The sequence below is a fragment of the Arachis stenosperma genome, chromosome 3 (genome assembly GCF_014773155.1).
Source record: "Arachis stenosperma cultivar V10309 chromosome 3, arast.V10309.gnm1.PFL2, whole genome shotgun sequence".
NCBI classification, from domain to species: domain Eukaryota; kingdom Viridiplantae; phylum Streptophyta; class Magnoliopsida; order Fabales; family Fabaceae; genus Arachis; species Arachis stenosperma.
This window is the reverse complement of record NC_080379.1, coordinates 157,037,734-157,051,653: the sequence shown is the minus strand read 5'-3', so window position 1 is coordinate 157,051,653 and position 13,920 is coordinate 157,037,734. Positions and strand designations below refer to the sequence as shown.

Here is a 13,920-nt window from a genome sequence, read left to right as displayed (position 1 = left end):
TATATATATATATATATATATATATATATTCACATATAAGAAACATAATCACCTATAATAATTGATAAACATTCTACATTTCGAATGCAATGTTATCTCTTAACAACGATGCATGCCTATATTCCTCATCACATGGTTGATTTGATTGTGATCTATCTATGCTTTGTTCTTGTAGTAATTCTCGATCAATCGCATCAATTATAGACTGATCAACATCGACACCCATTAAAAATTTATGTAGTATTCAACATTTCAAAAAAATGTCTCGATAGTTTCAAATGAATTATAAGGTTCTGTGTCGCCGGCTATAATTGGGAATCTTTTCTTTAGAACTCCGAAACATCTTTCGATGATATTTCTTAATGAAGAATGTCGGTGGTTGAATAATTTTTTGGGATTTTGACTGAATCCTCTTTCAAGTGATACCGAACACCTCTATATGGTGTTAGTATCCCAGGCTTTAGCATAAATCCAGCATCGCCTAGATAATATTTTCCCACACCAGTTACACACAAAAATTAAAGTATTGTATACTGTGACTATGAATTTAATTTTATATAGACAACTTCATAAATAACACTATCACAAACCTTCGGGTGTTCGAAGTGGAGGTTCCCTACTTAAAGCATCTTTCAAAATTCTTGAGTTAGAGGCAGTTCCTTCCCAACTAGCCAAGACATACGTGAATTTCATATCAAATCCAAAGGCAGCTAAAATATTTTGTGTTGGATGATATTTTCTTCCCCGAAAACGAGGGGCTTCCACCCTTGATACCTTCACACAACTATGAGTTCCATCTATGACTCCAATGCAGTCCTTGTTTCAAAAGTATATTGACATATTCACATAATAGTTTTGTAATTATTTCATATAAAATTTCATAGATGACACTAACTAAATTAAAAGAGTTAGTACCTTAAAAAACAGATAGAATCGACTATTATTATGTATTTCATAAGGAACATCTTCACCAGATGGTTGCTTGAAGAACTCTCCCTCTAACGATAGAATAGCATGTAGGACATTGTGAAAGTGACGACTAATTGTCTCCCCTGAGCGGTGGAAGAAGAAAGACATGGTTCTAGTTTTCACATTATGCCCTATAATATGTAGGAATTTAGCGACTTGCTCTTCAACGGTAGAGTGAATTGAATCCTTTACTCTATCAGTTCCTCTTAACTTTTGACATAACTGCCTAAACGCTTCAGGGCCCATACGTATGACATCGCGGCATTTTTCAGATGTCAGTAATTGTGTCATTAACTGCGTACACCTATTTTCTCTTTCCAAATTTTCGTAGTTGATTTGCCTAGGCCTATATTGTGATAAAAATTCTAAAGAATACAACGTATGCACCGTAACATATGAAAGAGATGTGACACAAATATGTTGTCTCTTTTCTAACTCTTCCCTGACACGAGTTAAGATTTGTATTGGTTTAGGATGATACAGGTCAGTAGAAGTGACTTGATTTACTTGAAATTCTAAGTCAGGTATGACGTTCATTTTGTCTTCTACATTCGCATCCTCGATATTTTTGCCATCCATCTATGAAAATATAATGTTTAGAGTGAACATATCAATAATAAACGTAACTAGAAAGTAACATATGTGGTCACGTTTTAGCAATTCATTTGTTGTGAAAAAAAACTAAAACTAAAGTTTTATATAAAATTATGGTGTCACGTTACACGATATAAAAATACCTTGTTATGAGGTACTTATCGCAAACTTGTAAATGCCAAACTCGATTCCAAAGCAGGCAAAGCTCACTGTCATAAATGATAAACGAAAATTGTAAATCACATGATATATTAATCAATGTATTGCATTAGCACCAAAATTCAGTGGATTTGGCTACTAAAAGCACTTAATAATTTAGATGGCCAAAAACTAATTTAACCAACGCATCATTTTGTATATTATGTAAAAAAATTGTTGAAAATGGGTTGAACAAATGCTTTCTTGTGCAGATAAAAAAGGAAATAAAAAAAGGATATAATTAAGAAATCAAATCAATACAAAAAAAGGAAACAAATAAAAAAGAAAGTTAAGAAATCAAACATGTATAAATGATTGTCATAACTGAGCAACATGTGTACATATTTTATGAACATTAAAATTTAAATTTGAAACTCCCAGCTCTTTAAAATTTTGTTTATTAATAATTATAGTATACTAATATAAGTATATAACACAAAAATTAATCTCTACTTTCAGACAATAAGAATATAATTAGAACTTATCAATGGTAATTATCATTACATACATATAGATTGAAATTTAACAAAATTAAATATAAAGTATGCAATTAAAATTTCTTAAACTTTTTAAGGAGGAAACATACTTTATCCATGAGCAATTGAGAACAAATAGAAAAATGTGTACTGTATAGCAGCCGGGAAACAAAATCAATTCAAAGGCCATCAAAAGCTCATAGATGTATGGCGGAGTAGTCCCATAGCCAGCCTTGCAGCAGAAAAGTCTTCCCTAACAAAGAATGTTCTAAAACATATTTTCCTTACTCAAGTAGGTCCTGCCTTTAATTTGTGGCTGCACTATACTAACTTGTCCCTCTTTTTGAATAGTGTTTGTTTATTGACTGAGTAACCTTAAGTTAGAAATAAGTATACTATAGTATTAAATTGCTAACAGGGATTTCTTTTTACCAATTCAAGTTCTTTTCAGTGGCCTTGATATTGTATCTAAGTATATACTATAGTATTAAATTGGTAGTACTACAAAGATTAATCATAAAGGTAGAAACGAGAACCCTTTATTGATTAAAAAAATATATACAAATTTTTCATAAAATGGAGAACAAACTGTATCATTTCTTAACTTTGATAAATAATAATAGTAACAAAAAACTGTACTAATTTTTCCTCCCGCAAGATGGGCACATGGTTGGCTCTTGGATGAGGCTCACCCCCTAATTTAACTTGCCATCATAATCGTTTTGTGGTATAAGCCAACAATTTAAAAACGCAGTTACCCAAATTTGAAGAGAGAAAAAAGAAAGGGGGGGGGGAGAGAAAGCACACAAACATTTTAGGGTTAGAGAAGCTTAAAAAATTAACTTTTCGAACATGAAACTTTTAAATTTGGATAAACTATAAAAGTAGTTTCTATCGAAGATAGAATTAGAAGATTATTTGTAATTTTTTTTTATCATGAATAGGATTCAGACGTCTGTTAAACTCAATAAATCCTTCGTTTATACTATTATGTGCAAAAAAAGGACTCACATTCGCCTGCCGGATACACGGATGAAGACGCGGTGGAGCTCTCATGACAACAACGAAGCTGCTAGTGATGTTGAGGACGGTGGGAACCTGCGGTGGCTCTGTTGAAGACAATGGCAAAATAAGAGAAGAGAAAACACTTACATCAATTTTTCAGAGAGTGTGGTTAGGGATTTTGCTTTTTGTTACTGAAAGGGTAACTTTGGAATTTTAACATTGTTTAGCTTTCTCTTGCAGTTTTCTTCGCAGCATTGAAAAGAAAATATTTGTATGGGCCCCATGGTAACTTTTTTGTTTTCCATTCATTTTCTTCTCTGATCCAAACAATGGAAAATGGGCTTTTCTATCCATTTTCTACTCTTTCATTTTCTTTCCTTTCAAAATCTGCTATTCCAAACAATGTGTTATGGAAAAGAGGGTGGGAAAAGGATCCGGCCCCTCAATAAAATATCCATTTCCATCCTTTTTTTTCATAATAAAAATTAATCCGTCATGGATCAGAATTTTATTTAAAAATTTGTCGTTGGCTAATGAATTACTCTATACATAAGACGGTATTCAAATGTCTAACACTTGGTTAAATGGATTAAACCAACCCATCCTGGTTATTTTTATTTCTATTTTTTATTTTGTATTTCGGCTTTGGCGTTTTATGTACAAAAACATATTTAGGCCTAAATCTTGGGCTGAATAAAATCTTAACTACCCGTAATGGAGGTATTTTAAACTTTTGAAGGGCTCTACTAGTATATACATCCCCGTCCCATAGACCCATACCCATCGGGCATATTACATATATATAGCAATTAAGATATGAGAAGGTCAAGCCCAAAAAAAGGTGAAAACTCATGTGAAGTTGATTTCACGTGAAGTTGATACCTGAGAGCCGTTAGATGAAAATTTAGTCAAATCAGTCAAATCAATTAACTGCTCTCAAGTATCAACTTCACGTGAAATCGACTGCACTTGAGTTTCCACAAAAAAAAGATATGAGGAGGTTAGCCCCCATGACCTTACGACATAGCCAGTAACTACTCAAACTAGTGAACCAGTTTTATTTCTAAGAACAAACATATTGTACAATTAAATAATTAAATATTTTCATCATTTTTTGTCCTAAACTACTAAATCATTTTCCCTATTGGACCTAGCCAAAGCATTTGTTATCCTATGTCTAATCATACATGAACAAGTAAAGCATCCAAATGAGTAAGAGGTATCTCCATATTTACAATGTTTTTGGTATGGTGTGATATCGGGGTTTCCTTGTTGCAGTGATGCTCTTCCATGCTTCTAAGGAGTCTAAATTAAGGGCAAGTTACTTATTTAAAATGAAACATAGAAACCTTTACCTGATTACAACAATTAAAAACTGGTTACGTGCATGTCCTGTTTTGCTTTCTATGTAATCCGTGGGAGCCAACCACGATTTTGTATTAACATGTAAACCGTGGCTGGTATGGAGGTTTTATGAAGGAAAAGCTTTGAGAGTAAACCGTGGCAGGTTACCACGGTTTACTAAGGAAACAACGTGACTGGAAACCACCGTAGGCTGCCACGGTTTATGAAGGAAACAATGTGCCCTAAACCGTGTTAGGCAGCCACGGTTTATGAAGAAATAATGCATGAGCATAAATCTTGGTTGGCTCCAACGGTTTATGAGTGAAGTATATAAATACATGAAACGCGTTAGGTCTTCACGGATCATTTGTGGCAAAGCAAAAAATTTGGAAGCTTGTTGTTGTTGAGAGAAAATCTGGGAGGGTCCGAGAGTTTTGAGTGGTAGAGCTATGAATGACGAAGCTCGCATGTACCGACTAAATGGCGTTGCGCACGTGGCTGGATACATCGATCAAGAGGTTAGTTATTATTATTATTATTATTGTGATTATGATTATTATTATTATTAGTGTTATTGTTATTATTTTTATTGTTAGTATTGTTATTATTGTAGTTGTTAGAATTAAGGATAAGTACGATTTTGATCCCTAACATAGAGATCAAAAATTTATTTCGTCCTCGACCTTTTTTTCGCTATAAAATGGTCCCCAAGGTTTCAGTTTGTTTTAAAATCGTCCCTTTTACCAAATTTTTTATTTTTATTACCAAATTACCCCTAACTAAAAAAATTATAAAATAAAATAAAATAAAATAAAGAAAGGGACAGGGGGGAGAAAGAGAAGCGGGAGGGAGTGTTGTTTCGGGGGAAGGTCGCCCGCCGCAGCCGCTCCACACCGCCATAGCCGCTCCACGCAGCTCCTTTCTTCCTCAGCAAATACATAGCGCCGCCGAGACGGGGGGAGGGGGGAGAAAGAGAAAAGGGAGGGGGTGTTGTTTCGGGAAGAGGGGGAAGGGGAAAGGGGGAAGGGGGAAGGTAGCCGCCGCAGCAGCTCCACACCGCCGCAGTCGCTCCACGCTGCTATTCCTCCACGCCGCAACCCTCCACAGTGCCACGACCACCACAGCGCCCTCCTCGTGGCGATTTGTACTTCGCCAACACCGTATTGCCGTTCACCGCCGCAACCCCTCCTCTCCACCACCACCGCAACCCTTTCCCTCTGTTTCAAATTTTTATTCCTTTTTCTTTAATTTTTCAGATTCAAAGGATTCCATTATTGTTGTTGTTGATGATGCTTCTGGTTATTTCTATTTATTTCTTTTATTTCACTGTTGTTGTTGATGCTTTGGTTACTTCTGTTGCTGCCTGTTTTTGTTTCTGCCTGCGTTTGCGCTTCTGCTTCTGTTTCTGGTTGAGGAAGAAGAGGGGAGGAAAGTTTGCACTTCTGCTTCTGTTTCTGGTTGAGAAAGAAGAGGGGAGGGAGGAGTATTTTTGTCCGAAGGACCATTTTAAAATAAACTGAAATCTTGGGGACCATTTTGTAGCGAAAAAAGGTTGGAGACGAAATAAATTTTCGACCTCTATGTTAGAGACCAAAATCGTACTTATCCCTTAGAATTATTATTCCAGTTAGTGTTGTTATTATTGTTATTACTAGTATTATTGTTATTATTACTCATACTATTGTTATTTATTTTTATCACTTTTATTATTAGTTATTTATTTTTATCACTTTTATTAGAAAAAATAGAAAACAAATGTGGGTGTATAATACTGTTTCGAAATTATATTTACTGTTATTAGTATTGGTGGTCGGTTAAGGATTTCCTTATCCATATTTTGCAGCCTTCTAAGGTTATTAGCGGTGTGCGGAAACAACATAATATGCCTTTACACGATCGAATTATACTGTATCTGAAGACCGCAGACTTGTATCACTTGGCTAGGCTGAACATTTAGTGGTACTAAACCTAATGTTTAATTTGGATATACTGTGCTAAATAATTATTAATAATTTAATGTATCTTACTATCTTATCCTCAAAGTTGCTTAGTACTAAATAAGTGAAACCATTTTGAAGCTAGAAAAATAAGTAATCCAATTGAAATCATTCATTCATGTCACCGCACTTGCTCTTATACTAGCGTGATAATCCGTGCAATGCACGGGATTCACGAAATTTAAACCCTTTTAAAAAAAAATACTAAGAATATAACTAAAATGTATTCTATAAAAATAGATATGTTGTATTAATTTTGGATAATTACAAAATTATCACTACACTAAAATAAAAAATAAAATACAACAATTATTCAATATATCAATAAATGGCATAACATATTTTTTAAGATAATAAAAGATAATAAAATATTCAAACAATTATTAGACACTAAAAAAACAGAAAAAAAAGTCCAACAGAGATGTAGTTTACTATTATGTATTATGTTAAAAACACATAACGTCAAGATACCAACTGATAGCAAAATCAAATATATACAACATATATAAATTTGTTCATTAAACAAAAAATAAAATATGTCCAAGACAACTTAACCCATAATTCAAAATATCCATCAAATAGAGTTATTGATGAGCGGATATTTTATACGCTTTTTGGAGGTAATTTCATGTAGATTTTAGTATGTTTTAGTTAGTTTTTAGTATAATTTTATTAGTTTTTAGGCAAAATTCAAATTTCTGGACTTTACTATGAGTTTGTGTGTTTTTCTATAATTTCAGGTATTTTCTGGCTGAAATTGAGGGAGCTGAGCAAAAATCTGATTTAGGCTGAAAAAGGACTGCTGATGCTGTTGGATTCTGACCTTCCTGCACTCGGAATGGATTTTTTGGAGCTACAAGAGTCCAATTGGCGCGCTCTCAATTGGGTTGGAAAGTAGACATCCAGGGCTTTTCAACAATATATAATAGTTCATACTTTGCGCGAAGATAGACGACGTAAACTGGCGTTCAATGCCAGTTCCATGTTGCAGTCTGACGTTCAGCGCCAGAAACAGGTTGCAAGTTGGAGTTCAATGCCAGAAACAGGTTACAACTTGGTGTTCAACTCCAGAAATAGCTCAGGCACGTGAGAAGCTTAAGTCTCAGCCCCAGCACACACCAAGTGGGCCCCAGAAGTGGATTTCTGCACTATCCATCTTAGTTTACTCATTTTCTGTAAACCTAGGTTACTAGTTTAGTATTTAAACAACTTTTAGAGATTTATTTTGTATCTTGATGAGCGGATAATTTGTACGCTTTTTGGCATTGTTTTTAGTATGTTTTTAGTATGATTTAGTTAGTTCTTAGTATATTTTTATTAGTTTTTAGCTAAAATTCACTTTTCTGGACTTTACTATGAGTTTGTGTGTTTTTCTGTGATTTCAGGTATTTTCTGGCTGAAATTGAGGGACCTGAGCAAAAATCTGATCCAGAGACTGAAAAGGACTGCAGATGCTATTGGATTCTGACCTCCCTGCACTCGAAGTGGATTTTCTGGAGCTACAGAAGCCCAATTGGTGCGCTCTCAACGGCGTTGGAAAGTAGACATCCTGGGCTTTCCAGCAATATATGATAGTCCATACTTTGCCCAAGATTTGATGGCCCAAACCGGCGTTCAAAGTCACCCTCAGATTTCCCAGCGTTAAACGCCGGAACTGGCACCTAAATGGGAGTTAAACGCCCAAACTGGCATAAAAGCTGGCGTTTAACTCCAAGAAGAGTCTCTACACGAAAAATGCTTCATTGCTCAGCCCAAGCACATACCAAGTGGGCCCGGAAGTGGATTTTTATGTCATTTACTCATCTTTGTACACCTTAGGCTACTAAGTTTTCTATAAGTAGGACCTTTTACTATTGTATCTTTAAATCTTCTGATCTTTGGAACCTTTATCTTGAGATCTTTGAATCTTTTGATCACTGGGGGCTGGCCTCACGGCCATGCCTAGACCTTGTTCTTATGTATTTTCAACGGTGGAGTTTCTACACACCATAGATTAAGGTGTGGAGCTCTGCTGTACCTCGAGTATTAATGCAATTACTATTGTTCTTCTATTCAATTCTGCTTGTTCTTTGTCCAAGATATCACTTGTTCTTCAACTTGATGAATGTGATGATCCGTGACACTCATCATCATTCTCACCTATGAACGTGTGACTGACAACCACCTCCGTTCTACCTTAGATTGGGTGAATATTTCTTGGATTCCTGATACACGATGCATGGTTGATCGCCTGACAACCGAGTGCTCGCCTGACAAACGAGCCAGCCATTCCGTGAGATCAGAGTCTTCGTGGTATAGGCAAGAACTGATGGCGGCATTCAAGAGAATCCGGAAGGTCTAACCTTGTCTGTGGTATTCTGAGTAGGATTCAATGATTGAATGAATGTGACGTGCTTCAAACTCCTGAAGGCGGGGCGTTAGTGACAGACGCAAAAGAATCACTGGATTCTATTCCGGCCTGATTGAGAACCGACAGATGGATAGCCATGCCGTGACAGGGTGCGTTGAACATTTCCACTGAGAGGATGGGAGGTAGCCACTGACAACGGTGAAACCCTTGCATAAGCTTGCCATGGAAAGGAGTAAGAAGGATTGGATGAAGACAGTAGGAAAGCAGAGAGACGGAAGGGACCAAGCATCTTCATACGCTTATCTGAAGCTCTCACCAATGATATACATAAGTATCTCTATCTTTATCTTTATGTTTTATTCATATATCACCATTACCCATTTGAGTCTGCTTGACTGAGATTTACAAGGTGACCATAGCTTGCTTCATACCAACAATCTCCGTGGGATCGACCCTTACTCGCGTAAGGTTTATTACTTGGACGACCCAGTGCACTTGCTGGTTAGTTGTGCGGAGTTGTGTTTATGCCATGGTATTGAGCACCAAGTCTTTGGAGCCATTACTAGGGATTATTTGAGTTGTAGTGATCACAATTTCGTGCACCAAGTTTTTGGCGCCGTTGCCGGGGATTGTTTTGTGTATGGACAACTGACGGTTCATCTTGTTGCTTAGATTAGGTATTTTTCTTCAGAGTTCCTAAGAATGAGTTCTAGTGTTTCATGATGATCTGTTGAAATCTGGCTGGCTGTGAAGCCATGTCTAATCTTATTGGACCGTGGTTTCAACCTATCATCACAAGAGCTTGTTGATTTCTATCAATCTTGCTATTGGAGCAATGATCTGCTAAGGCTTGGCTGGCCATTGGCCATGTCTAGTGTTTTGGACCGAAACTTTCTTTGAAAGCTTGGCTGGCTGTGAAGCCATGTCTAATTCCTGGACCGGAGTCTTAGACTAGCATTGCAATGATTCCTGGAATCCAAATTAAGAATTCTGAAACTTTTATTTTCTATTTCCATATAATTTTCGAAAAAAAAAAACACAAAAAAAAAATTTCAAAATCATAAAAAAAAAACCAAAAATATTTTATGTTTCTTGTTTGAGTCTAGTGTCTAATTTTAAGTTTGGTGTCTTGCATGCATTGTTTATTTGATCTTGGTTCTATTTTCAAGTCAATAGTACAGGGAACTGAAGATTCAGAACATGCAGCAGAGGAATTACACAGAAAAAGCTGGGCGTTCAAAATGTCCAGTGAAGAAGGACAGACTGGCGTTTAAACGCCAGCCAGGGTGCCTGGTTGGGCGTTTAACGCCCAAAAAGGTAGTGCATTGGGCGTTAAACGCCAGAATGTGCACCATTCTGGGCGTTTAACGCCAGGATGGCACAAGGGGGAGGATTTTGTTTCCAAAATCAATTTTTTTTTCAAGTTTTCAAAGTTTTTCAAAATCAAATCTTTTTCAAATCATATCTTTTCAATCAAAGGTTTTCAAAATCAATTTCTTTCCTTTTTCAAAGATACTTGCTAACAATTAATGATTTGATTGAACATTTCAAGTATGTTGCCTTTTCTGTTGAGGAAGGTTTAATGTTTGAATCATATCTTTTCTTGTTAGGCAAGTCATTAATTTTTAAAATCAAATCTTTTTTTTAACTGTTTTCAAATCATATCTTTTCAATCATATCTTTTTAAAACCATAACTTTTTAATCATATCTTTTTTTAATCACATCTTTTTCAAAACAGTTTTTAATCATATCTTTTTGATTTCTAATTTCAAAATCTTTTTCAAAAATTACTTGATCTCTTTCTCACTCTTGATTTTCGAAAATCAAATTAAAGTTTCTCAAAATGTTTTTAAAATCTTTTTAATTAATTCTCGAAAAAAGCTCTTCCCCTCTTCTCACATCCTTCTATTTAGGGAGTACTACTCCTTCTCAATGCACAATTCGAACTCTATCTGATTAAGTTCGAATTCTTCTACCTCTTCCTTCTAATTTTCTTCTTCTCTGACACCTCAAGGAATCTCTATACTGTGACATAGAGGATTCCACATTTTCTTGTTCTCTTCTCTTTCATATGAGCAGGAACAAGGACAAAGGCATTCTTGTTGAAGCTGACCCTGAACCTGAAAGGACCTTGAAGCGAAAGCTAAGAGAAGCTAAGGCACAACTCTCTGTAGAGGACCTAACAGAAATCTTCAAAGAAGAAGAACCTATGGCAGCCAAAAACAACAACAATGCAAGGAAGGTGCTGGGTGACTTTACTGCACCTACTCCCGACTTCTATGGGAGAAGCATCTCTATCCCTGCCATTGGAGCAAACAACTTAGAGCTTAAGCCTCAATTAGTTTCTCTAATGCAACAGAATTGCAAGTTCCATGGACTTCCATTGGAAGATCCTCATCAGTTCTTAGCTGAATTCTTGCAAATCTTTGACACTGTCAAGACTAATGGGGTTGACCCTGAGGTCTACAGACTTATGCTATTCCCTTTTGCTGTAAGAGACAGAGCTAGGACATGGTTGGACTCACAACCTAAAGAAAGCCTGGACTCATGGGAAAAGCTAGTCAATGCCTTCTTGGCCAAGTTCTTTCCACCTCAAAAATTGAGTAAGCTTAGAGTGGAAGTCCAAACCTTCAGACAGAAGGATGGAGAATCCCTCTATGAAGCTTGGAAAAGATACAAACAATTGATCAGAAAGTGTCCCTCTGATATGCTTTCTGAATGGAGCATCATAGGTATTTTCTATGATGGTCTCTCTGAACTATCCAATATGTCTTTGGATAGCTCTGCTGGAGGATCTCTTCATCTGAAGAAGACGCCTACAGAGGCTCAAGAGCTAATTGAAATGGTTGCAAATAACCAATTCATGTACACTTCTGAAAGGAATCCTGTGAACAATGGGACTAATCAGAAGAAAGGAGTTCTTGAAATTGATACTCTGAATGCCATATTGGCTCAAAACAAGATATTGACTCAACAAGTCAATTTAATTTCTCAAAGTCTGTCTGGAATGCAAAATGCACCAAGCAGTACTAAGGATACTTCATCTGAAGAAGAAGCCTATGATCCTGAGAACCCTTCAATGGAAGAGGTGAATTACCTAGGAGAACCCTATGGAAACACCTATAATTCTTCATGGAGAAATCACCCAAATTTCTCATGGAAGAATCAAGAGAGACCTCAACAAGGTTTCAACAACAATAATGGTGGAAGAAACAGGTTTAGCAATAGCAAGCCTTTTCCATCATCCTCTCAGCAACAGACAGAGAATTCTAAGCAGAACCCCTCTGACTTAGCAACCATGGTCTCTGATCTAATCAAAACCACTCAAAGTTTCATGACTGAAACAAGGTCCTCCATTAGGAATTTGGAGGCACAAGTGGGACAGCTGAGCAAGAAAGTTACTGAACTCCCTCCAAGTGCTCTTCCAAGCAACACAGAAGAAAATCCAAAAGGAGAGTGCAAGGCCATCAATATGGCCAAATTTGGAGAGGAAGGAGAGGAAGTGAACGCCACTGAGGAAGACCTCAATGGGCGTGCACTAGCCTCCACTGAGTTCCCCAATGAGGAACCATGGGAATCTGAGGCTCAAAATGAGACCATAGAGATTCCATTGGACTTACTTCTGCCTTTCATGAGCTCTGATGAGTATTCTTCCTCTGAAGAGGATGAGTATGTCACTGAAGAGCAAGTTGCCAAATACCTTGGAGCAATCATGAAGCTAAATGACAAGTTATTTGGAAATGAGACTTGGGAGGATGAACCCCCTTTGCTCACCAAAGAACTAGATAACTTGTCTAGGCAGAAATTACCTCAAAAGAAACAAGATCCTGGGAAGTTTTCAATACCTTGTACCATAGGCACCATGACCTTCAAGAAGGCTCTGTGTGACTTAGGGTCAAGTGTAAACCTCATACCTCTCTCTGTAAAGGAGAAGCTAGGGATCTTTGAGGTGCAAGCTGCAAGAATCTCATTAGAGATGGCAGACAACTCAAGAAAACAAGCTCACGGACTTGTAGAGAATGTTTTGGTGAAGATTGAAAACCATTACATCCCTGCTGATTTCATAGTCCTAGAGACTGGGAAGTGCATGGATGTAACCATCATCCTTGGCAGACCCTTCCTGGCCACAGCAAAGGCTGTGATTGATGTTGATAGAGGTGAACTGATCATTCAAGTGAATGAAGAATCCTTTGTGTTTAAGGCTCAAGGATATTCCTCTGTCACCATGGAGAGGAAGCATGAAGAGCTTCTCTCAAATCAGAGTCAAACAGAGCCCCCACAGTCAAACTCTAAGTTTGGTGTTGGGAAGCCACAACCAAACTCTAAGTTTGGTGTTGAACCCCCACATTCAAACTCTAAGTTTGGTGTTGGGAGGTTCCAACATTGCTCTGAGAATCTGTGAGGCTCCATGAGAGCCCTCTGTCAAGCTACTGACATTAAAGAAGCGCTTGTTGGGAGGCAACCCAATGTTATATTTTATCTATTTTCTTTTGTTATTTTATGTTTTTTGTAGGTTGATGATCATGAGAAGTCACAAAATCAATTGAAAAAGCAAAAACAGAATGAAAAACAGGAAGAAAAATAGCACACCCTGGAGGAAGAACTTACTGGCGTTTAAACGCCAGTAAGGCTAGCAGGTGGGCGTTTAACGCCCAGTCTGGCACCATTCTGGGCGTTTAACGCCAGAAAGGGGCACCAGACTGGCGTTAAACGCCAGACAAGGGCAAGAACCTGGCGTTAAATGCCAGAAATGGGCATCAGCCCAGCGTTTAACGCCAGAATTGGCTCAAAACGTGATTTTGCATGCCATTTGGTGCAGGGATGACTTTTCCTTGACACCTCAGGATCTGTGGACCCCACAGGACCCCCACCAACCCCACCACCATCTCTCTTCTTCACCCATTCACCAATCACCTCAATACTTCTTCCCCAAAAACCCTTCACCTATCAAATCCCATCTTTCTCTTCACCACTCACATCCATCCT

At 37.2% G+C, this 13,920-nt stretch overlaps 1 non-coding gene across 1 annotated transcript; it reads right to left on the bottom strand.

Annotated features, from left to right (window-relative positions):
- Nucleotides 1–11,539: 11,539 nt before the first annotated feature.
- LOC130972230 (small nucleolar RNA R71) lies at nt 11,540–11,647 on the bottom strand. Its single transcript, XR_009083422.1, has one exon. It is a non-coding gene; the product is annotated as a small nucleolar RNA R71 (small nucleolar RNA).
- Between the last annotated feature and the right edge of the window lie 2,273 nt (nt 11,648–13,920).